This window comes from Phyllostomus discolor, chromosome 5, assembly GCF_004126475.2.
Source record: "Phyllostomus discolor isolate MPI-MPIP mPhyDis1 chromosome 5, mPhyDis1.pri.v3, whole genome shotgun sequence".
In the NCBI taxonomy this organism is placed as follows: Eukaryota; Metazoa; Chordata; class Mammalia; order Chiroptera; family Phyllostomidae; genus Phyllostomus; species Phyllostomus discolor.
Window position 1 is genome coordinate 87256751 of NC_040907.2, and position 26151 is coordinate 87282901.

The 26151-nt window shown below is 39.0% G+C and overlaps 1 protein-coding gene across 2 annotated transcripts in view; it reads left to right on the forward strand.

Moving 5' to 3' along the window:
- The window catches only part of FARS2 (phenylalanyl-tRNA synthetase 2, mitochondrial), a 555715-nt gene that overhangs the window by 364299 nt on the left and 165265 nt on the right, over window positions 1-26151 (forward strand). The window lies entirely within an intron of this gene.

Below are 26151 nucleotides of genomic sequence, written 5' to 3' on the forward strand. Positions count from 1 at the left end.
TAAGGCAACTGTGGGCTCGTCTCTATTCTGCCTCAGCAGTCAAGTCCTCCATCTAGCCCTTTCCTTCCTCTCATCTCTTCTTCCTGCCTTATCTCCTTAACACAGTCTGAGAAGGGGTGAGCCAACCAAAGCCTTCCTGAGCACTGACATGGCTCTGGTTCATTAGCAGCACACAGAACAAGTGAGGAGGGGCAGACAACACAGGCAGAATCCTGCCTGACAGTGAGCCCATAACAAGTGTATCAGCTCAAGGGAAATTCAAGGTTTTACAGTTCATTCTTCTGTCATTTCTCTTGAAGGTTCACCATTATAGCACCTCCATGCAGAAACTGCTCCTCCTCCCCTCCTCAGCCTCTGCCAACACCTTTCCAAACCCATGGACTCATGCCCAGCAACATAGTTATCAGCATAATTCAGGGATACAGGTAAGAGAATAGATACAACGAAGAAATACAATCCTCCAACTGAAATGAGGAGCCAGTCTTCTTCCCTTATCCCCACCTTTTTCAGCTTCCCTTTCCAAAAAATAAACAGTTCAATGAGTGAAATTCAGAACCTCAGAAACCTCTGCCAAGATGAAACTACCTCCTATCTGGTTTGTCAAATTAAGGTTCTTTACACCTTCTGTAGGAACAAAGATGGTGTCCGTATCACTTGTGAAGTGAGGATAACAGGGAAACATTGCAAACCATTTGAATCCTCAGGTTTTTAGGGGATGACGTCACTGAAAAACAACCTATAGAAAAACGTTTGATTCCATTTCAGTCAGGCTAAGGCTGAATTTCCTATGACACTGCAGGGCAGAAGAGAGCACTGCAGACAGAAGGACAGTGGAAGAATCCATGCTGATGAGAGTATGGGGCTGTTTTCTGACTCATTGCTATTTATTGAACACAATTAATGACAGTCCCTCAGGGTAGCGGGTGGGTGGGCACACACAGACTGAATCCCTGGCTAAGGACCCAGGAAGGGAGTCATTGCCATGTAGCTGGCTTGAGTGGCATGTCCCCCTCCAGCCTTGTTCCATCAACCTAGAAGCATGATCCACCCCCTGATGCTCATTCCCCCAACCCTCACCTTGCTTGGGTCTCACCTTCTGACACCACTGGATTTTATTTGATAAAGGAATGGGAAGAAACTTGAAGGATCATAGGTCTAATATCTTTGCAGGGATAGAGGTACTTTAGGGTGCAGTACTTGGAGTGTTACTTTATTGGGTGGGATCTTTGGAAATTTCCCCAAATGATCAGCAGATCTGTACTTTAAAAAATTTTGTTTTTCCCTGAGCAACTTATCAACACCCTTTTTTTTTTCATTGCTTTTTTTAGATTTATGTTGTGAATTGGTTACTCTGGATCTTATTCCTGTGGGTATGAGACTCTGGCATGATGTCAGGTGTAGGGACCACCTGACTCTTGGTAAATCTCTTCCTCCCATTTTTCCTAGGTATGTATATCAGTCAGGATCCATGCAGGATACAGAAACTATACCAGTTTTTTGTTTGTATGTCTGTTTTTAAGTAATGAGTATCTGATCTAAGAAATGTTATTTTTTGAGGGAGGCAACTAAGGAGTGAAAAGGAAAACACTAAGATTTCTTGGATAGAATCACTGCAGGATGCAGCTACCCCTCTTAAGCTAAGAAACAGAGGAAGAAGTTGGATTTCATGAAACTTAAAGGCATGGTGGAGGGTTCCCTCAAAGCTAAGACCAGGACCCCTGAAGAGGAGGAAGAGCAGGTGTCCCTGAGCTCAGAAGAGGCACTCTGGGGGTTGGGGCATCTGGGGAGGGTACATTGAGGCTGATTCTGCAGGTGTTAGAAAAACTGCACTGTGGATTCAGCCGCTGCTGGTCAAACTGGCATTACTGGGTACAGAAGCAGTGTTGCTGAGGCCCTCACTGCAAGAAGCCTGCAGGGAGGAGCCATTTCTTCTCTGCCCTCCTACCTGCAGTCTCCCTCCAGGGGAGAGATCTGGCAGGGCAGAGATGTGGTTTGCAGAGGCCAGCTCAGCCTCACGCAGCAGAGTGCGTGGAGGTGGGCGTGGAGCTGGGAGGCAGGAGCTTAGTAACTGACATGTCAGTTAAAGTGCCTCATTAGTCTAAGAGGGAATGGGAGATTTTATGGTCATTCAGCCTTGAGCATCCTGTTCTTGTTTCCTCCTCTCTAGCTCTACACTTGACTGTTTAGTTCTCCAGAATGAAGGTCTAAAAAAAGCCCTCAGCTTAACATGTGTCCAGTTTCTAAGTCCTTCAACCCCTTCTGCCAAAAGGGCTCTACCCCTAATCCTCAGATGTCTGTACCCCCAGGGAAAATGATGGTTCAACTCTACCTCCCAATTTCCCCTTCTTCACAGTAGCTTTGGTCATCTCTCAGCATTTTCCTGGGGGCCCTTCTCACCCTACTGCTGCTTCACTGCCATGAGAACAAACATCCCTGCAGCCAGACCAAGTCTGGTGAAACCAGTTATCACACAAAAGAGCCACAAAGTTTTCTAATTTAATTCAACAAATGTTGGTCATTCCCATTGTGTGCCAGGCACTGCACTTCATATAAAGAGGGAGAAAATGTGTCACCTGAATTACAAGGCCCTGGAGACATTTTAAATCAGAAAATACAAAGAGATATGTAAACTCTTCCCAGATTACGAACCACAGTAAGTGCCACAGCTTGTGGAGACAGCAGAGTCAGCTGGATGTGAGTTCAGTTATGGTTTAGCCAGGTAGGAGCAAGAAATAAAGCAGTAAACACTTAGGTATTTACAAATCCCCACAGCAATACCATGATGCAGCGTTTTGCAGATGGGAAACTGAGCCACAGGGGAACTGTTCCTGGTCACAAAAATGAGCTAGTGGCAGGGCTGAGTCGTACCAGCTGAGTGACCTCCCCCATGGGCTTCATTTGAAGACTGGCTGGGGTAACAGTGTCTGTCATAGGTGGCACTGAGTGGTAACCAGTGCCTGTTAATCTGATGAATGTTTTTTAAAGCTTATAACACAAAAAGAAAGGGATAATTAATCATATCTTACCTTACATAGTGTTTTGTAACTTATAGGGGTTTTTAATATATATTATCCCATTTAATCTTCATAATAATTCAGTGAGGTAAGGATATATTTTCTGTTTACAGAGGAGTCTACTGACATTAGGGACAGGCCACGGCTAGGAATAGAGGGGTTCTAAGAGACTTAGGGAGGGCAGCACAGCCATTGTGGGCTCTCCATATTCAGGGGGCCTTGAGGAAGAGGGGCCCTTCACCAGGTGTGGTATGATAGAATGGGTGAGTTAGAGATTTGGGAGTGACATGCACCTGTGTTCACACGCCACCTCTCCCATTACCTGGGCATCCTTGGGCACAGCAGCTTCTGCTCTTCCATTTCCCCACCTATACAATCTAGACAACACTGCCTCATGCCACTGTGAGGGTGGCTAAAGCAAGTGAAAAATCTTATGTCCTGTACAGGTAACCAGCATAAATGGTACTTCTTGAAGAAGAAATCCCAAAGGTTGGTTTCATAGCTGATCCTGTGTATAAAAACATTCTGATTTACTTTGCGTAAGGGAAATTAATCAATATTGAACATGGAATGTTACCTCGTCTGTGATAAAATTTTGCTTGCTCATAGCCTCAGCAACATTGCCTAAGGTTTATTTGATGGAATTCTGAAAAGCTTGTTTTCCTACCTCTAAATAGTTAACATTTTAAACTGGGAAGAAACCCAGGGTCATGTGGAGTGGCAGGAAGTGTGGTCTGAGTGAAGGCGACACTGAGGCACCCTGAAAGTGAGGGCGTGGACATGCTCACCGGATGCCTCTGCCTCTTCTCTTCTGGCTCCAAGAGGCAGGGTGGCATGGCTCCAGAAGCCAGCGGAACCAAAAAATCAGGTTGCACTTCGTCTTTTGTTTGACAATTTAGTATGGGCAAACCTCACTGATAATCTTTATCAGGTTCCCCTTCCCCAACTTGGTTAAACCCAGCATTTCTCAGATGTACTTGACATGGCCAGGTTTTTCAAGGTACCCCCGATGACATCCTGTGGGGCAGTTTTGATCAGACAACAGTGTGTGAAGTATTAAAAGGGCCTTCTTTGGCAGGTGAGGAAACTTGGGCCCCAAGAGCTGGCGGTTTGTCCATGACTAGAAGCAGAATTCTGGAACTGCTGCCTCTGCCCCATTATGGAAGCATCTTTTCCAGAAGGAAGTCAGTTACCACCTTTCTCTCCCTGTCAGTTTTGACTTTTGATGAGACAGATGGCCAAAAACTTTTCCCTATATTCTTCCTGTTTTATTGGTTTAATGATATCTTAGTGAGACTTTCACCTAATGGATGGAAGATGTGTTTTCCTCTGGGAAGGGGAAGGTAAACTAATGACCTCATTTGGGCTTTTAGCAATATTTACAAAGATGACTGTGGCTGCTCCCACACCACAGGGGGTCTTTCTTTGGCCCCAGTCCTCTTACCACATTGTGTATGTATTGCTTTTTGTGGCCTTCTTCCTTCTAGTCGGTGAGCTCTTTGGTTGCAGGAATGGTGTTTAAGTAGCCAGAACAACCAGGACAGGCAAGACACATAGTAAGTGGTGAGATACATCGTAGGCATCTAGGGAATGCTGGCTGTCTGATTCTCTGCTCTGATTACACTTAAGTTCTGCTAGCTTCAGGAGAGTGGGGATTTCTCCATCAGAACCCTATATTCACATTTTATTTATTTTTTTAATAATATTTTTTGTTTTTTAAAGATTTTATTTATTTATTTTTAGAGAGGGGAAGGGAGTGAGAAAGAGAGGGAGAAAAACATCAATGTGTGGTTGCCTCTCACGCACCCTTAACTAGGTACCTAGCCTGTAACCCAGGCATGTGTCCTGGACTGGGAATCGAACCAGCAACCCTTTGATTCGCAGGCCGACATTTAATCCACTGAGCCACACCAGCTAGGGCAACATTTCATTTGCTTTTAATTAAGGTATCACATTTGCCCACGGTGAACTTTGTTGTGGACTTGGTTGGACTCATTTGGATTCAGTGCAAAAGAAAATGCTTCACATTTCTTTTTAATGTAGGAAGTAGAACTCTGTTTTGTTTGTTAAAATATTGGGTTGTCAAAAAAATTTCTATGGTTTTTCCCCTAAGATGGCTCTAATAGCATATAGATGTCCTTAACTTCATCTGAAATAATTTTGTTAGATTGTATTGTGATAGCTGTCATATCAGTGTGCATTTTTAAAAAAACTTCAAAATTGGCAATTTTTTGTAGCAATTTCAGTATTGAAGATGGAAGAAAATATGCCAAGTTTTTTGGCATATTATGCTTTATTATTTCAAGAGATAAAAATGCAACTGAAATGTAAAAAAAAAAAAGGATTTGTACAGTGTATGGAGAAGGTGCTGTGACTGATTGAATGTGTCAGAAGTGGTTTGCAAAGGTTTGTGCTGGAGGTTTCTCGCTGGAAGATGCTCCACAGTCAGGTAGACCAGTTGAAGTTGATGGTCATCAAATCAAGACAATATTGAGAACAATCAACATCATACCGCACGGGAGATGGCCAACATACTGAAAATATCCAAATCAATAAAGTTATTCATGAAAATAAAAAATATGTCTTATTTTTATGGAAAAAACTAAACAGACTTTTTGGCCAACTCAATACAATCTAATATTAACAGGTAGAATTTTATCTTAAATAAAGAAAAAACAATTTCTTTTTAAAATGTGCATGCACAAACTGGAGCCAGTGTTTCCCTCCACTACATAATTTTTCTAAGTAAATGACTAAACATTGCTATCTTTTTTGCTTTACTTTTCTTTTTATCTAATTTTTGGTATTTGAAAAATAATGTGTTTCAGTTATGAACATAATAGAACGGATTCCCATGAAGCCACCACCCAGCTAGGATGACTATCATGAGTACTTTGCATCGCCTGTGTTTCCTTCTCCATCCCAACTCATCCCATCCTCCCTCTCCTTGCTCAGACAACCATGATATTTTGTCTTAAAAATTTAGGTGGTCACAGTTAGCTTCTTGTTTCCCATGTCTACCCTATGGCCAGGTGTTGATATTGAACTATAGTCTAGAGAAATCAAATCAGTGTTTTCAGAAGTGATTAGCCTAACTCATCTCTCCTGGGCACTAATGTCATCAAACAGGATGGAGAACAAAACTTTAGACATAAGTCACAGGATGGATTTATGTCCAGTGGGGTCTTTTGCTGAGAAGCAACTGAAACCGTGTTGATTCTTTGGCATTGTCAGGGTGAGGAAGACATATTGAAATGTGGTATAAGGGATCTGGCCTAAAAGGATCAGTAGACAAGGGTATGAGTGAAGAGGGTAGGGTGAAGAAGAAAGGCTTCCTGTCTGTGAGGGTCAAACATTTCATTTTTGTTACAATTGTGAACAAACCATTGGAAATCAGATGTTTTAAGTTCTTCAGGTTAATTTTTGACTTGCCCATTTTCTTCTGAACACTGGAATAGTCAGGCAAGTTTAATTTACTTTCTCAAACTGGCCCTCAGTTTTACCTCACAGCACTTATAGTCCCAAACAGAATGAGGGACTTGTAGAGATTGCAAAATGACATAGAATGAGAAAAGAAATGACAAGCCAGCTCATGGAGTCCGTGCTCTAAACATGGACCTTTTATTTGGGGGTTAAATTTTTGGTTGGGAGTTAATAGACCTAGTTTCTCATTATGCATTTTTAAATCAAGGGCCGCCTTTCACATATTTGAGACATATGTAAGGGAATTGTGTCTCCTATTAAATATGATTAACTGGAAAAATTATCATAAATTATGTAATCTCATGAAATACAGGGATTGTGTAAGGCTTTGAAGATACAGACAATAAATTTCATGGAGGATTTAAATGACTGAGCAAACTTCTACAAATATTTTACGTCTGAGAGGAAAAACCAGAGTACAAAAGTAATGATGGTTTAAAAAGGCTAAATTATTTAATCTGAATAAATGAATTTAAGAGATGAAGCCTTTGGTAAATTCTGAAGACGAAATAGAGACAATAGAAAATAGCAGTGTTCCATTTCTAAAGAACCTTATTTCTTCCATCAGTAAGTTTATTTATTAATTTATTGTTTTTATAACTTATTGAGATATAATCCACATACTGTACAATTTATCCATTTATATCGTGTGATTCAGCAATCTTTAGTGTATTCACAGATCTGTACAGCCATCTCCACAATGAATCTTAGAACATCATATCACCCTGAAAAATTATTCTTTTATCTTTAGAATTGGTATTCTGTGTCACTCAGCTAGTGCTCTGGGGTTGTGGTCTGAGCTACAGGCCACCACCCTCTATGCAACGCCTTCTTTAACTAGAGGCACAGAAGACATTTCTTTTGAACACAGATTACTGAGGCTTACCTTTTTTCCTTAAGTTAAAAACCATTACATTCAGGCAGGGCCCTTAACCCTTGCTCCAATCCCGAAGGCCCCATGGAGGATGTGGGGTGCAGGCGATGGTGCTCTCCATGCCGACTCTGCCTAACCGCCTGCGGAGTGCAGCTGTGTTGTTGTGATGTGTAGTGGCATATGATTAGTTTTAAATAAAGAGTTCCAGAGCTCTAAAGTAAATTTGAGAAGATTCAGAAATATTTGAAATTATGTTTCTGCTCATAAGGAGTTCAGTAGATAGTTGCGGTAGCCATGGTATAGAAACACAGAAAGGTAATTCAGTGCAAGGTGGACAAAATGATTGTTCCATGTGATTTTATTATGGAAATACTTTGTTTCCTGTGCCTTTCAGTTCGAACAGAACTGAAATTCTATCAAAAGTTAAGAACAAATATGGGAAACTTCCTTAAAGTTTAGAAGAATGCTTAGAACTTGGTGGGTCTCTCGTGGTTTCCCAATGAAGTACCAAAAGTATGCCCACCTCTGACCAACACTGTGTGCTCCTGGCATGCAGTGAAATTACATAAAAATTAAAACATTGGAACAACGAGAAAATCTAACATCAAGGCAGCATGGAATCATGAGTTAGAACAACCTGACTTTGCAAAATGCAAATCTGCCTGCCAAATCTGATAAGCAGTTTTTTTTTTCTTATAAAATGGATGGGTACAATTAAAGTAAGAGCCATCAAGCATTTGAATATAGAGCAAAGTAACTGACTGAGCATACTATTTTTATAGATAAAACTGATTTTTAAGTTAATTTAGATAAGAAACCCATCACATGGACTGTAAATTGACTGGAAGTGCCTTATAAATCAAGATAATTAATCTAAAAACTAAGTGAATTATTTGAAAAGGAAATGTCATGGGAGGCACCATAGGGATAAATGTTAGATTTCATATTATTTACACAATTATTAATTAGGCTGATAGACTGCTTCTGGAAAAGGTGATAGAAACTGATTTCCTTTGAGCTCTTAGTTTTAAATGGGAGGCCTTAATGCATAGGGGTTAAGAACACAGCCTGGCCCTGCATTTGATATTGGCTCTGCTACTTACTGGCTGTTTGACCTTGGGCTGTAACCCACAGTTTCCTTATGGCCACAGAAGGAATAGTGGCCATCTCATTTTAGCATCCTGCTGTGCATTAGTGAGCTGATATGTATAAAGAGCCTAGCACAGTCCTGGCACATAGTTAGCACCCCATGAAAAGTAACTGTTAATAATATAATCACAATAAAAACCAAGGGGACATGTGTTCTGATCTAGAAAGAGAAACAATACCCAGAGGTGCAAAAAAATCCCCCTAAACTTGGCTATGGTTAAAAGCTGAATGAAAGTCACCTTGGCAATGTCAGAACTCTATTACAGTGACTGTCAAAATAATTTTTAACTCCCCCCAATAAATATATAAATATATGTGTATAAATATATGAAATAGCTTTGTCTGAAGGAGGAAAACAGAGAATGACTTAATAATACTTGACTAGGAAAAAAAACCCCTGCGTTAGGAAGGATGATGCTCTGTTATCCTGTCCCAGTGACGTCAGAAAAGAGAAGAGCGTTTAAGAGGAAGGTTTTGACACAGAAACAAACTTTATTGGAATAAAAGTACTATTATACTGGGTTGCATTACCAACCAACAGTGTAAGGTTATCTTCCTTGAATATTTATGAATAGGTACGGGGGGCGGTGAAGAATTCTGATTTTATAGTAGAAGGATAAGAAGGGAGTCTTTGAGGATTTTAACCTTAGAAGGTACATGGAGACATTTGTATTTTAAATATGGAGGGTGGGAGTGAGCCTGGAACAAGAGGCCAGTTAGGATGCAACAATATCGTTAAACCAAAATCTCACTTTTTGGACACCCTCCCCCTCCCCCCTCCCCACAGTCACTTTGGCAAGTTTATGATTTCTAACTGGGTCATGGACAACTGCTGAAATTGTGTATTGGTCTAACTGCTCTAGTCAGTGTTTTGGCTAGAAAATGGTATGTGCTTTGTGAATGTTACTTCATGTCATCTTCTCTGCAGTTTGCTGACGTAGGCTGTATCTCTATGTTGTAGATGAAGAAGCTGTGAGGTGAGTGACTGTACCTCAGGCATGTGCACATACCAGACAAGGCCGTGGCCCAGGCCTGACTGATTTGGCTGGTAAAGATACAGTGAACTGAACAACAGAAAAAAAAAAGAGAGAGAGAGAGAAAAAAAAATACAGTGAACCTCCTTGAGATGTAGACAGTTTGTCACTTATACAAACTGTCATAAGAAGAGTAGCCACAGGTGCCCACTCCCCATTGTCTTCCTCCCACACAACAGGAAAGGAACAAAAGGGGCTGTGCTGGTTTCTAGGAGCCTTCCTGACAAGGTACTACAGACTGGGGTCTGAATAGACTCTCTTGTCACAGTCCTGGAGGCTGGAAGTCCATGATCAAGATGCCAGCAGGGTTGATTTCTTTTTGGTGGTTTGCTGACAGTCCTCAGTGTTCCTTTTCTTGTAGAAGCATCCTCATGTGGCTTTCTTCCCTGTGTGTATGTTTCTGTGTCCAAATCCCCTCTTGAAAAATTAATTTTTCATTGAATTTATTGGGGTGACATTGGCTAATAGGATCATTTAGGTCTCAAGTGTACATTTCTGTGATACTAGATCTGTACAATGCACTGTATACCCACCACCTACAGTCAAACCATCTTCCATCACCATATAATAGGCTCCCCTTCATCCTCCCCACACCCGCCAATCCCTTCTCTCAGACAACCACCACATTGCTGTCTGTGTCCACCAGTTACAGTTTTATATCCTGCATATGAGTGAAATCATGGTTCTTAGCTTTTTCTGACTCATTTCACTTAGCTTAATATTCTCAAGGTCCATCAATGTTGTTGCAAATGGCAGAATTTCATCTCTTCTCATGTCTGAGTAGTATTCCATTGTACATATATACCACATCTTCTTTATCCAGTCCTCTATGGGAGGGCACTTTGGCTGTCTTTATGTCCTTGCCACTGTGAATAATGCTGCAATGAACATAGGGGTATATATATCTTTGTGAATTCGTTTTTTGGGTAGACACCCAGGAGAGGGATTGCTGGGTAGCATGGTAACTCTATTGTTAATTTTTTGAGGAACCTCCATCCTGTTTTCCATAGTGACTGCACCAGTTTACATTTCTGCCAGCAGTGAATGAGGGTTCCAATTTTTCCACAACTTCAACACCTGTGATTACTTGTCTTATTGATAGTAGCCATTCTCACAGGTGTGAGGTGGGATCTCATGGTAGTTTTAATTTACATCTCCCTAATAGCTAGTCAAGGTGAACATCTTTTTATATATCTGTTCACTGCTTGTATGTCTTCTTGGGAGAATGTCTGTTCAGATGCTTTGCCCATTTTTTCAACTGGATTGTTTGTTCGATGTTGAGTTTTATGAGTTCTTTATATATTTTAGGTATTAAACCTTCATTTGAGCTGTTGTTTGCAAGGTTGGTCAGTTGCCTTTTTGTTCTGTTGTGGGCTTCCTTTGCTGTGCAGAAGCTTTTTAATTTGATACAGTCTCATTCATCTATTTATTTTTGCCTTTACTTCCCTTGCCTTTGGGGTCAAATTCATAAAATGTTCTCCACAACCAAGGTCCATAAGTTTAGTACCTATGTTTTCTTCTATGTAATTTATTGTTTCAGATCTTATATTTAGGTTTTTGGTTCATTTTGAATTAATTTTTGTATATGGGGACAAACTGTAATCTAGTTTCATTCTTTTGCATGGGGCTTTCCAAGTTTCCCAGCACCATATATTGAAGAGACTTTCTTTTCTCCATTGTGTTTTTCTGGCTCCTTTATCAAATACTGTCTGTCCATGTACCCGTGGTCTTATATCTGGGCTCTCCATTCTGTTCCATTGATCTCTGTGCGTGTTTTCTTACCAAAACCTTGCTGTTTTGATTATCATAGCTGTGTAGGATAATTTGAAGTCAGGTAGTGTGAAACCTTTAGTTTCATTCTCCCCGCCCCCCCCCCAGAATTGCTTTGGCTTTTCAGGGTCTTTTGTGGTTTCATGTAAATCTAATGATTTTTTTTTGGGGGGGGGTTCTGTTTCTTTACAAAATGACATTGGGATTTTGATGGGAATTGCATTAAATCTGTATATATTGCTTTGGGTAATATGGCCATTTTAACTGTGTTGATTCTTCCAATTTATGAATATGGAATATCTTTCCATTTCATTATACCTTTTTCAGTCTCTTTTAATAATGCTTTGTAGTTTTCAGTAGATAGGTCTTTCACATGTTTTGCTAGGTTTATTCCTAGGTATTTTATTCCTTTGGTTGCAATTGCAAAAGGATTTTTTTTTTACTTTCTCAGAAGTTTTGTTGTATACAGGAGAAGCAGTGGATTTTTGTACATTGATTTTGTATCCTGCAACTTTACTGTATTTTATTGTTTCTAATAGTTTTGGTGGAGCCTTTAGGGTTTTCTATGTACAGAATCATGTCATGTGCAAAGAGTGACACTTTTACTTCTTCCTCCCAAATTTGGATGACTTTTATTTGTTTCTCTCGCCTTATTGCTCTGGCTAGGAGTTGCTGAATAACAGTGGTGAAAGTGGGCATCCTTGTCTTGTTCCTGATTTTAGAGGAAAAGCTTTCAGTTTTTCACCATTGAGTGTTAATATTGACTGAGAGTTTGTCATATATGGACTTTATTATGTTGAGGTACTTTCATTCTATTCCTGTTTTATTGAGGGTTTTAATCATAAATGGGTGTTGAATCTCATCAGATGCCTTTCCCATCTCTATTGATAAGAGCATATGACTTTTATTCTTTCTTTTGTTAATGTGGTATAATGCATTGATTGATTTGTATATGTTGAATCATCCTTGTGCTCCTGGAATAAACCCCACTTGACCATGATGTATTTTTTAATGTATTATTGTATTTGATTTGGTAGTATTTTGTTTAGGATTTTTGCATATGTATTTATCAGAAATATTGGTCTGTAGTTTTCTATTTTATGTGTTATTCTTGCCAAATTTTGGTATTAGAGTTATATTGCCCTTATAAAATGTGTTAGGAAGTTTTGCCTCTTCAATTTTTTGAAGAATTTGAGAAGGATAGGTTTTAAATCTTATTTGAATGTTTTGTAGAAATCACTGGTGAAGTTGTCTGGTCCTGGACGTTTAGTTTTGGGGAGGTTTCTGATGGTTGCTTCAATTTCCTCACTGCTGATGGGTCTATTTTAGATTGTTTAATTCTTCATGGTTTAGTTTAGGGAGGTTATATATTTCTAGGAACTTATCTGTTTATTCTAGGTTATTGAACTTGGTAGCATATAGTCTTTCTTAGTATTCTAGTATGATCCTTTGTATCTCCGTGATGCCGGTGCTACTTCTGCTCTTTCATGTCTGATTTTGTTTACATGGGTCTTTTCTCTGTTTTCCTTAGTGAGTCTAGCCAGGGGTTTGTCAATTTTATTAATCTTTTCAAAGAACCAGATCTATGGTGTATTAATTTTTTATATAGTCCTGTTGTTCTCTATTTCATTCAATTCTGCTCTAATTTTTATTATTTCATTTCTTCTACTTACTTTGGGTTGCTTTTATTCTTTTCCTAGAGCTTTAAAATGTAAAGTTAGGTTGTTTACTTGGGATTTCTCTTGTTTCTTGAGATAGGCCCATAATAACATAAAATTCCCATATATTACTGCTTCACTGCATCCCAAAAGTTTTGATATGGTGTGTAGTCATTCTCATTTATTTCTGTATATCTTTTGATCTCACCATTTATTTTTTCTTTGACCCAGTCATTTTTTAGTGGTACGTTGTTTAACCTCCATATGTTTGTGGGTTTCTTTACTTCCTTTTTGCAGTTGATTTGTAATTTCAAGACATTGTGGTCAGAGAATATGCTCGGTATAATTTCAGTCTTCTTGAATTTGTTGAGGCTAGTATTGGGTTTCAGCATGTGGTCTATCCTTGAATGTTTTACATGCATTGGAAAAGAAGGTATAATCTGATGAAAGTCTCTGTATATGTGATTTATGTCCATTTGGTCTAATGTGTAATTTAAGGTTGATATCTCTTTATTGATTTTCTGTTTGTATCTATCTAGAGTTGTCAGTGGAGTATTAAGGTCCCCAACAATGATTGTGTTTCAGCCTGTTTCTCCCTTTAGTTTTGTGAGTAATTGCTCTATATATTTCAGTGCGTCCTAATTGGGTGAATATATATTAGGAAGTATTATGTCTTATTGGTATAGTGTCTCCTTTATCACTATAAAATGTCCATCTTTGTCTCTTGTTACCTTTGCTGTCTTGAAATCTATTTTGTCAGATCTAAGTATGGCTACACCTGCTTTTCTGTGGATGTTGTTTGGATGGTCATGTTCCACCCTTTCACTTTGAATATACCTTTGTCTTTTCAGCTTAGATGTGTCTCTTGAAGGCAGTGTATAGTTGGGTTTTGTTTTTTGATCCAGTCTGCTGCTCTGTGCCTCCTTATTGGTGAATTTACATTTATGGTGATTATAGATGTATAAAGATTTCCTGTAGCCATTTTACCCTTTGTTTTCTGGTAGCTCTCTGCCTCCGTTTGTTCTTTTACTTGGTGTTTCTGTCTGTTGATTTGGTTTGGCGGTATTCCATGCTTCTTGCCTCTGTTTCCTCTTTTTTAAGCTATATGTCTCAGTTTTGGGGGGTGTGTGTGTGTGTGTGTGTGTATGTGTCTGTGGTTACTATTAGGATTATGAAAAAGAAAGTTCCATATATACAGTAGTTTTCTTTTTCTTTTGAGTGCATCTAATTTGATCTTCCTTTGCCAGTTCAAACCTTTGCCCCTTCACCTTTTCTGTTTTTGTTGTCACAGATTGTGCTGTAAATTTTTTTATGATTTTACTTGTAGTGCTTTGACCTTTTTCTCTTTGTTTCAGGTAGAATAACCTCTTGAGTATTCCCTGCAGTGGAGATTTTCTAATGATAAATTCCCTAAGCTTCTGTATGTCTAGAAAGGTATTTATTTCTCCTTCATATTTTAAAGGATATATTATTCTTGGCTGGTAGTTTCTCTCTTTCAGTACATTGAATATTTGGTTCTATTCTCTTTTGGCTTGTAGAGTTTCTGCTGAGAAGTCTGATGATAACCTGATGGGCTTTCCTTTGTAGATCATTTTCTTTTTTTTTTTTCCTGGCTGCTTTGACAATTTTTTCTTTCTCATTAATTTTTTGACAGTTTTAATACAATGCACATTGGAGAGAGCTTCTTGGATTAAAGTAACTAGTTGTTCCCTTTGCTTCTTGGATTCAAAGATCTAGTTATTTTCATAAGTTTGGGAAGTTCTTATCTACTGTTTGTTTGAATGGACTCTCCATTCCCTTCTCCCTCTCTTCTTCCAGTATACCTATAATTTTTATATTGCTTTTTCTGATGGAGTCAGTTCTCATAAAGGTCTTTAATTTTTTTCTTTTTTTAATGCTCAGGCCTCTGTCTTCTTCTCTCTGCATCATTTCTAGATTCCAATCTTTGATATCACTAATTCTTTTCTCCATCTTGTTAGCTCTTTTTCCTATGCTCAGTAGTTCATTCCTGATTTCCTATATATTGTATGCTTTATCTCCAGAATTTCTCTTCAATTCTTTTTAAAGTTTCAGTCTCTTTGCTAAAGTTTTCTTCATTAATTTTTTTTCTGGGTACATCAAATTTCCTCTCTATATTTTCTCACATCTCATTGAGTATTTTCAGAACTGCAATTTTGAATTCTCTGTCATTTATATCATATATTTCCATATGTTTCTGTTTGCTTTCTGGAGATTTTCATTATCTTACTGAGCTGCCTCACTCCCTTTGTTGTTCATGGTATTGGATGGGATCCTTCTTGGTCTAGGCATCTATGTGTTAATTGTACTTTACTAGCAGATTTCTATGAAGAGGTCTTGCTACTATCATCCAGTAGATGGTGCTGAACCACAGTGTTTTAAGCACTGTGAAATCCCAAACCTGACCTCTGCAGCTGTTGTCAGTGTCAGTATAGTCACATATAGCGGTAATGTTTGGGTGGGGTTTGTTTTGCCCTCTCAGTAATGGCAAGCTCAGATCTCCACAGGGTCCCCAGCCACATGCACCAGCTGGGGATCAGTCACAGAGGGAAATAGTGATTCTGACGCAATAGTTCAGGGGTTTTCCAATAACGTGCTCCAAAACCCAATACCAAGGGCTACACAAGGTGAGTTTTAGGAGTCTAAAAGGTATCAGGGCTCTGTGGCCCCATTTCTTTGTTTGGAACACCAGCCACCCGACAGCCAACAGTGGTAGCAGAGCCCCTGTTCTGTGTCCTTGCCTGGGCCTCTCAGCTGGCTCAGCCACAGTTTGCACCTCTCTCTTCCTACAGGAGTGCCCACCAAGACACTCTGCTGCCCCAGGCTAGTTGAAGGAAGGACCAGCTACAACCAGCTTCTTCCTCTCCAGGCTGACCCCACGGAGAACTCCGGGCTATGGGGCTGCATCTGTGGCCTGTTCGAGCTCTCCTCCTCCTTTCTCACTTCCTCCGTTTGTTCCCATTTGCCCTTCTTTAAATGTTTTAATACATTAATCTCTCAGGCATGCCAGTGTGTTGAGCAGGGAATCCTTTGCTGAGTTATACCTGATCAACTCATTGAAATTTCAGGGGTCAAGACCAAGGGGATCTCTCACACCACCATTCCTCTGACCAAATTTCCCTTTTTTATAAGGACACCAGTATACATTTCTAATATGGATGCAAAGTATACAAACATACATGTATATATCCTATGTTAGTAAAGAATGATTTCGGTATTTTTTAGCTCCCTTATTACAGTAATCTCAATTGTCTGTATTTGAACTCATGACATGATTTTGAATATGGGTTAAAGGTGGGGATCCTTATTCTGACTCCTTGAATGACTTTTACTGAGTTTGTGAGTCTTAGAAGTTCTATGTAAAAATTTGTGTTTGTAAGAATATGTACTTTTCTGGAACAAGGATTTGAATCTTTCATCGTATTCTCAGAGAGGACCGTGTCCCCTCCCCCACAAAGTTAAGAACCAGTATGTAAGGAAATATGGAAAGTCAAGTTGGTGTTGCTTTGTAAGCTGTTCTTTACCTGTTCCAAACACACAGCAGTGATAGATAAAAATCTAAAGAGAGAACATGAAAAAGTCAGAACCATGCCTTCATGTTCTGTCCCTAAAAAAGATATATATATCTGTGGACAAGACACAAACACAAAGCATAGAGTGAGACTGCAGACAGATGCTGTGGGCTCCAGAATCAAAAGTAGGGAGAAGAAACCAGTGGTTTAGCTTGGTGGAGTGTCAGGACTAAAAGGGCTCTACACAATGTGTGGGGCAGAGCACTTGCTCTACTTGAAAATCAGGATTAGTGGTGGCAGCGCTTCCCTGCTCTAGAAAGCAGGCGGTTGTAACTGCTGCAAATTGCTGCCTGCTGTGACCTCAGGTTTATGAAGCTTTGATCCTAGGAAGAGAGCAGGAGGGTGACAGAGACTTGATATCTTTATCAGAAAGTGAGATAAATCACCTCTATTGCTTCATCATCAGTATCACCGTCGGGCAGGAACCCAGGCAACACTATCAACTTGATTCTTGGGTTATGAATACAAGCAGAGGAACTGCAAAAAACTCTGACCAAGGAGGGGTGGTTAGTGAGTCAACATTAGCAGTTCCCTCCCACACAGGTGGGCCTGCATACACGTATTCCAGAACCCATGATGAACTCTGGCCTTAGTGTCAGACGACTAAGTCAACAATCAGAATCTGAATTCACTGAAGATTAAAGCAAAATTAAAAACCATTCTATTTAAAAAGTTTATAAGCCCTCAAAGATGTTGATGTAGGAATAATAGCCATTAAAAGAAAAAAAAAAAACAAGAATGGGAAATTCTGAATAAGGGGCAAAGACAAGAATGAAATGTAATTAGATATGAAAACTTAGAAATCTTAGAAATGAGTAATAGATTTATTGAAATGAAGAAAAAAACAGATGATACTAGACTCAGTTAAAGGGAGAATTAGTAAATAAGATGCTGTTACTGAAGAATTCATGCAGAATACAGCACAAATACATACAGATTAAAAACCTAAAACAGATCAGTTAGGAAAAATGGAAGATGGATCAAGGGGCTTTGCAATACATATTATTGCAGTGAAAGGAATCGCAGTGAAGTAATGACTGGAATTTTTCTGAACTGGGCCAACACATGACCCCTCTGATGGAAAGCACACTCTGAATACTGAGCACAATAAAGAATGATAAACACAGGCCTGGCATAATCAGAATCAAAGCACAGCGCCTCAAAGATAAAGATAACACTCTTTAAAACTGCTAGGAAGAAAAGACAGGTACCCTAGGAGGAAACAGCAGTGACTGGCACCAGACTTGCCATCATTACTAATAGGTGCAGAAAAATATTTTTAAAGTGCTGGGGGCAGACAACTATAAACCTACAATTTTGTGCCCTGCCAAATTATTTGTGTGAGGGTTTCAGACATATAAATATGAGAGAGGTTTGCCTCCTACGTGCTGTCACTGAAAAACCTATTAAAGGATATTCATCTGCAAGAACAAAATTGAGAAGGAAGGCTGTGTCAGAACCTGTTAGAGGTCTAAAATTTCATCATACTTGCAAGTTAACAAGGTGGCCTGCCACAGATTCATGACTGCTGGCAGAATGATATGAGACTCCTAGGTCAGAGACAAAGGACTTTACTACTCACAACACAGAGGCAGCATGAGTTTCCTGTTTCCGATGGTTCTCTTCACCCCCCAGATCCCATAGGGGTGATGTGGAGCAGCTCTGGTGAACACTGGCTCACACTCTGGACTGAGAGCAGAGCTGAAAACCCTGGAATTTAGGAACACTTCAGTATTTTGTTTGTTCATTTGTAAGTTTGCTTGTTTTTTTAACCAGTCTTTTAAAGAGGTTGTTAGAAAGCCCTGAGGAAGACATGATCTTTATTATCCTGGTGGAGAAACAAATCTGCTCTCTGTCCCCAAGGGAGAGGCTGCCTCTGTCTTTAAAGGCTGTTATACAAGCCGGTACAAGTTGTGTAGACCTTCCATAAAGAATAGTCTCCCAATAAACAGGTGGGATAAAAATAAGAAACATAGAATTAGAAAACAATTTTAACTTAAAATTAACTGTTGCCTTAGATAACATCATTTTGTGTGTACTTTTTAAAAGATAACCTACAAAGGAGTTCCCATCAGACTGTCAGCTGATTTCTCAAAAGAGACCTTGCAGGCAAGAAGGGGCTGGAAAGAAGTATTCCAAGTCATGAAAGGCAAGGACCTACATCCAAGACTGCTCTATCCAGCAAAGCTTTCATTTAGAATGGAAGGGCAGATAAAGTGCTTCTCAGATAAGGTCAAGTTAAAGGAGTTCATCATCACCAAGCCCTTATTATATGAAATGTTAAAGGAACTTATCTAAGAAAAAGAAGATAAAAGACATATACAGTAAAATGAGAGCAAACTCACAATTATTAACAACCACACCTAAAACAAAAACAAAGAAACTAAGCAAAGAACTAGAACAGGAACAGAACCACAGAAATGGAGATCACATGGAGGGTTATCAACAGGGGAGTGGGAGGAGGAGAGACGGGGAAAAGGTACAGAGAATAAGTAGCATAGATGGTAGGTAGAAAATAGACAGGGGGAGGTTAAGAGTAGTATGGGAAATGTAGAAGCTAAAGAACTTCTGATCCATGGACATGAACTAAAGTGGGGGAATGTGGGAGGGAGAGGGTGTGCAGGGTGGAGGGGAATGAAGGGGCAGTAATGGGATAACTGTAATAGCATAATCAATAAAATATATTTAAAAAGAAAAGATAAAACTTTAATTGTTGGGTATAGTGTCTGTTAAATGAAACTAAGATTCCTGTCTTATTTAGGAGCTGAATAGAGACTCTAAATAAATTTAGGCTTTAGGAAAATTTATCTAATGTGTCTGTATTAAAGAATAGAAATATAACTTAGAGTTTTTTAAACTGAAGAGGGAAAATATTAAAATATTTTAAAATATTGCTCAATCCAATAGAATATGGTAAAGAAAATTTATGGAAAGAATAAGCTTGTAAAGAGGTACTAAAGAGGTAGGTAAAGGAAACTTTGTAGCCTTAAATGCTTTTTTTTTAAGCTAGAAGACCCTAAATAAATGAGTTATTCTTCTACCTAAATAATCTGGAAAAAGAACAGAATAAAACCAATTAAATAAGACATTGTTAAGTAACTGGACTCTGGCACTTAAATTGCCACCTGTCTTACCTGCAAGTTGGGAGACGGGTCTGAAGGGATGTGTGAGCCTTTCAAAGTGAGGGAGGGGAAGACCGGGCGAGAATAAAGGGACATGGGAGCAAAACTTAGTGAACAAAGCGGATTCAATGAAAAGGAAAGGGGAAGAATAACATCTTTGAAAATCAAATTTATGTGACCTAGACGACATGGAGATTTGTCCTTTTGAGAAACATAATTATTTATTTTTAAAAATCCAAGCTTTCCTGGAAAACTTGGAAAATGTGGACACAGACCCTATAGTAGTCAGTTCAACAGCATTTCAACTAGTGTTTTTTAGCCAGGCACTATGCTGCTGCTGGGCTACACGGATGAGTTAGACATCAGTGCTGGCCCTGGAGGACACAGTGACAGAAATGAGCCTAAAAGGGGCTCTTAGTGCACTTGCGGGGCATGGGGTAGGCCTGAGATCAGGGAAGCACATAACTCCAGGATTACCCCAGCCCTCAACAGGGGAGAAAACAGTTCTTGGGTTGGACGTGTCAATAAGTGGGAGAGATAGTCAATAAGTGGGGAGAGGCAAAGATGGGCAAACTGAAATACATGTATAGATCCCTAGGATCAGCCCAACCAAACAAAATATTGTTCCAAGACCATTAGAGGTAGTCACAATACAATAAATGTAAGGATAATGTAGGAGAGGAAAGTCTTTTTCCCTCTACTAGGTCTCTGCTGGGGCTCTGTAACAAGATAGATTAAGAGAAAAACAAGTTTATTAACATGTGCTTTATACACGTGACTCCTTACACATAGGAGTATCCAGAGATGAGTAACTCAAACATTTGGTTAGAACTTGAGCTTATATAGCAACTTAGAAAAAGAACAAGAAATTTTTAAAGAAGTGATAAGACAAAGGAAAAGTAGTTTGAGTCTATAGAGGAGGCAAATTGTAGAAAGGTAAATATATAAAACTTATTGAAGATAAGAACTATTTAGTAAAGTTGCTTATGTAGATTCCTCTGGTGCTCTCTCTGGGCTCATAAGAGTTTAGAGTTGTCTCTAGTGATTAACCTCTGTCCTTGGTAGTTGGAGAGGGGAGTTGGGATACTTTTGCAAATTTATGTCCTGCTTTTAGGCAAATCATGGCAAGGATGAGAGCTTTTCTTATATCAGCTTCTCAGTTGTCTTTAGTTCAAAATAATCCTTATCCCAAAGTAGCATATTTTGCTATCCTCCAATAAGAAGGGAGAGTTACAAGGATGTTTACCCTCAATCAGCATAAAGAGAATAAAGTGTAAGTTAGGCTGACCTTACTCTCTGGGGTGTACAGTACCACCCGCCTTTACCCAAACGCAACAACTCCACCAACATGCGGAAGTCACTCAGTGCCTTAGCTGCACAAATCAAAGTTGAACCTGAACTCTTTTATATCTTAAAGATAAAGCTGAAATTTCTTCTATACCCTTCTTGACTGCTTTTTCCTCCTTCCCCAGAGGTAATTATTGCTCTAAAGTCTAGTATATGTAGCCTTCTGACACCTATTTTAATATAATTTACATAGATAAATGATTGTTATCCTGTTTTGTAACTTTATATAAATATTACACTGCATATATCATTAAAACTTACATTTTTAAAAAAGTCAACATGCTTTTGAATTTTGGCCATTGTGGTATGTGCATCTCCATTTCATTCACTTTAAGTCTTACACATTGTATGTGTGTATGTGTGTGTGTATATATATATGAAAAAGTAATTATTACATGAGGTAGATACTAATAATACCTCCATTTTCAGATAAAACTGAAAGCAGAGATTAAACAGTAAAAAAGATTTAAATTTAGAATCACAACTTTTGCGTGTTTTATTCCAGTTCATTTAGTTCATAGCTTTTCCTCTGTTACCTTGGTTAGGGTTTGTAATGAGTCAGAGCAAGCATGAGTGTGGATTTCTTATCTTGCTGTTAACCTTATTGGGAATGTTCCTAAAAATATTTAGCATTGAATATGTTTGCTGTAGATTTTTACTAAATACTTTGTGAGGTTAAGAATGTTGCCTTTTTATTCATATTTTGCCAAAAAAATTATAATAAATATATTTATCAAACACTTCCTGTCAATGAAAAATCATATGTTTTTTTCATACTGTTTGTCAGTTAGTAGGTTGTTTTGGTTTTAAATCATTCCCATTATTTTAAGGAGAAACCTTACTTGGTCACTATGTAATATTTTGTTAATAGGCTATTGAATTGTGTTTGCTGAAGTTACATTTAGGTTTTTCATGTAGTTTGTAAGGTGAAATTGGTCTACAATTTTTTAAATAAATTATTCTATGCTTGTCTAGCTTTGGCTTAAAGTTTATATAGTAGCCTCATGAAATTAGTTGGGTTTTCCTCCTTTTATGTTTTCATGAAACAATTTATATTACTAAAGCAACTACCTTTACCTTAAATATTTGCTAAAGGGATGCTATGAATCATCTGAGTTGAACACTTTTCTTGTAAGTTTGACCGATGATTCAGTTTGATACAGTCATTGGTTTGTTTTCTGTCTTGAGTCAAAATTACCCATTTACTCCAAGTTATCAAATTTATTATTATTAAGTAGGTCATAATATTCATTTGTGACTTTGAAAGTTTTTACTATACCTACAGTTAAAATTTTTGATCCCCTTTTCAGTTCTCTAAAAACAAACAAATAAGGATTATAGACAGGATCTTAAAAGAGCTCATCAGTAGGTGGTTATTTGCTAATACTACAATAATGGGGGGGGGGGGGAATAACAGGCAGCAGGAAAAGAGAAAGACCAAATACAAGATGGGCTGACTCCATAAAAGAACCATAGGCATGAGGCTGTAGGAGCTGTGAGCAGGGTGGTTGGGGGCAGGACGTTATGGTCGTCACTCATTCATAGAGTCACCAGGAGTCAGAGCTGACTCAACAATGCATCACATACACAATAAAATAGACATGCCTCCGTCTAGATCAAGAAAGGAAAAGAGAAAACACAAACAATATTAATTGTTGGGAACCGCCCTGACTGGTATCAGAAGCTGAAACCCCCGCCTAGGCTAAGGCTAAAGGAACGCCTTTGGAACCGTAAGCCAGCAAGGAGACAAAAGCTTATCTCCCTGGCAGGAATGCTGCTTCTGCTGCTTTATTCATAACTGAACCCCAAAAGCTTGGTCAGTTAGCCAAAGACGGGTAAGATTCCCCATGGGGGGAATGACCTAAGCCAGGCACGATCACTTTGGGAGGCCCCCCAAAAGAAGGACTTGGGGGGCTGCAGCAAAAGAGGGTGACAGACCCTCGCTCCTCGGCTTTGACATAGCCTGAGTTCTCATCGTCTGGGAGAAAATCTCCTTATTGCCTTAGTTCCGTGCTAAGCCTGAAACAATGACAGGGTGGTGCAGCTCTGTGCTGAAAAGGGCAGATTCCCTGGGTGATCAGGCCTAAGAAAGAACATGTAAATTACTGTGAAACCTTCTTTGTTTAGAATGCTCTCAGTTGAATGAGAGGGGTCCAAGGAGGAAGTTTGTTCCTCAAAATCTTACAGCTCTTTGACCCGGACTCAATAGACCTGCAGAGTTCCTTGTTTTCTATAGTTCCTTACTTCCCCCTGATGAGTACTGTACTTTACCTGAATTATTATGCAAAATAAGCCCAATAAAAGCAGGTATGGACAGTAAATCAGGGCGCTCCCCACTAGGGGGGGTGGCCATTTCGTCCCTACTTCCCCACAGAAACTAGCTTGTCTCTGTGCATGTGTGCTTGTTTCTCGTGTGTTTTTCGGCGGGCCATCCACAGCGTTCCGTGGTCACTGCTGGCCGGTGACCCACGCGCAACAATTAATTGCTCTTTGAGGTCTGTGAAAGGATTCTGATCTAAAATGGAACTGGAGAATATGAAATGAAGACCCTCATGCATGGACCCTCAGAACTCAAGAACTGAGAGACTGATTTCCAGTAGATGCCTGATTTCCAGAAGACCGTGACTGATCTCCTACCACTGAAAATCCAGGAAGAATCTCTCCCCATCTGCAAGCCAGTGAACTTACTGCTTAGATGCTGGCTGGACATCCCCCTCTTTACACTTGCCCATAAATACAGCCCGCCCCAAACCTTCAACAGACCTGCCTGCAGCTTTTTACAGCATGTGTTTCATGAATTGCAATTCCCTGGCTATACATGAATAAACTCAATTTCTGGTCATTTGAGCTTGCCTCAGTCTACCTGTTTATTTAGGTTGACAATTATTTTCCAATTTTAAAATTCTAATTCTATAATTGGGGAATATTAAATCCCTACCAGGTCACTTGGCCTGTCTACCTATAGCCTCTTTGCCTCTTTGTCATTTTCCCTGGTCACTGTTTCCTCATCACAGGGTAGCCAGGGGTGGAGACAAGTCTCTATGCCTTATTTACTTGGTATGTCCATTAGCTGGTCCAGTTAGAGAAGAAAGAACGGCTGAGTTGATTCATTGTGATGTAGCCATTGCTCACACAAGGCAGCTCTGCAGTTCACTCTTACTCAATATCTACAGTGTCACAGGGGTTATGCAAGATGATAGAGATTCTGAGATGAAGAAAGATACACATCCCACCTTCAAAATTGTAACATACTGGGAAGACATGCATTAAATAAGTAACTACACAAACAATTGCAGTCATGCATAGTACAATGAAAGAAGTATAAGGTGACATAACAAGGGACTAATGGGGTCTGGGAGGATAAGAAGTGAGTGGTTGTAGCAGAAGACCAGAAGTTGGGTAGGGAGGGCAGGAAATAGTGTGTGTTCAAGAAACCACATAAGCTGGGCTGTTTCAAGCCTGGAGAGTAACAGAAAGGTACAACCTTTTAAGAACTGGTGACTTTACCCTAAGAGCAATGGGAAATCACTGGATAGTTTTTAACACTACCTTTAATTAAGCATCAAAAGCCTACATTTTAGGAACCATAGATCTGTAGTTATCCTCTTATTTTAAAAACAAAATTTTATTGTCCCCCTCTAAAAAAACAATAGTCCCTAGTAGTGTAGGTGGTAACCCACATCTGACACATACTAATTAGTATAGTGATTGATTCTTTTATTTAAGCCATTACTTTAAACTTGTTATAATTTGTTAGCTTGAACTAGGTTTGCAGTATAATAGTGTAGGGTTTACTCCATGGTTTCAAAAACTGTATGTACTGTAATACATATTTTTTAATGTTTTGGGGGCCTCTATTCTGGCTGACAGCTTTCTAGTCAGGTCGATGGGTTGCTGATGCAGATGCTCCCTTTTCTGTCATCTTATCTCATTTCTTGTCTCAGCAAGCGTGGCCCCTCAGCTTGATCAGGTGGAGAGGAGATTTAATGCTAATCTTGGCAATGACAACCTTTTACCTAGTCTTTCTAAGTTTCCGTATCGATTGAGTGACAGAAGGGTGTTGTCAAAGGAAAAGCAACTTGTATAACTACCAAACTCCTATCATCTCCAGTTGCTGCATTAACCCATGGAATATTTATCACAGTGCCTTGACCTTAAGAGAGAAAATGGATGTGTTTCAGAAGTGCTGGTATTTTGTCAGGAGCACCTGGATGGTCACTTAATTACGTTCATTTGAAATGTATATTCTAAACTGATGCCTTTTGTTAGACAACTCCATTGCTATTTCAAGTTGAATAATTCTTTATGTTTGAGTTTTTGGTTTTTCAGAGGTTTTTGGCATTTTAAAAAACTTTTATACATTTTCTGATCAGGGATTTACCAAAGGGTTTATAGTGATATCAGGCTTGATGTAAATAAATTTGTAAATTTTCCCTTCTAACAAATTTATTGCTTTAGCAGATATTCTCTCACGGGGGTGTCCAACCTGCGGCCTGTGGGCCACATGTGGCCCAGGATGGCTATGAATACGGCCCAATACAAATTCGTAAATTTACTTAAATACTTAAAATCTATTTTTGCTCATTAGTTTTCATTAGTGTTTGTGTATTTAATGTGTGGCCCAAGACAACTCTTCTTCTTCCAGTGTGGCCCAGAGACACCAAAGGCTGGGCGCCCCTGCTAGGACTTCATAGTTATCTAATGAAACATTTAATAAAACATTTTTTGTAACTTATAGACCCAAAGTATGCTCAAATATGTATGTGTATGTGTGTTAACCATGTGAACAAATGCAGTAACTTCTAAAACTATTTAATTTTAAATGTCTATCCAATATAATAATGAACTAGTAAACTCTAATAAACTGGAAAAATTGGGGGGAAAATGGAAGAAATCGCTGCATTGTTTATCACAACCTTAGAGGCATACTTTGAAAAATAACTCCCTAAATGACCATTTCTTTATTTTAACAATTAGAAATACTAACAGATAATGACATTATTAATTGAAATATCCATTTTGGCAAGCCTTTATTTCTTCATTAAGATGACTTCCTGAAAGTATCACAAGAAGGTAATGAATCGCTTGTTAATTAAATGTGAACTTTTCT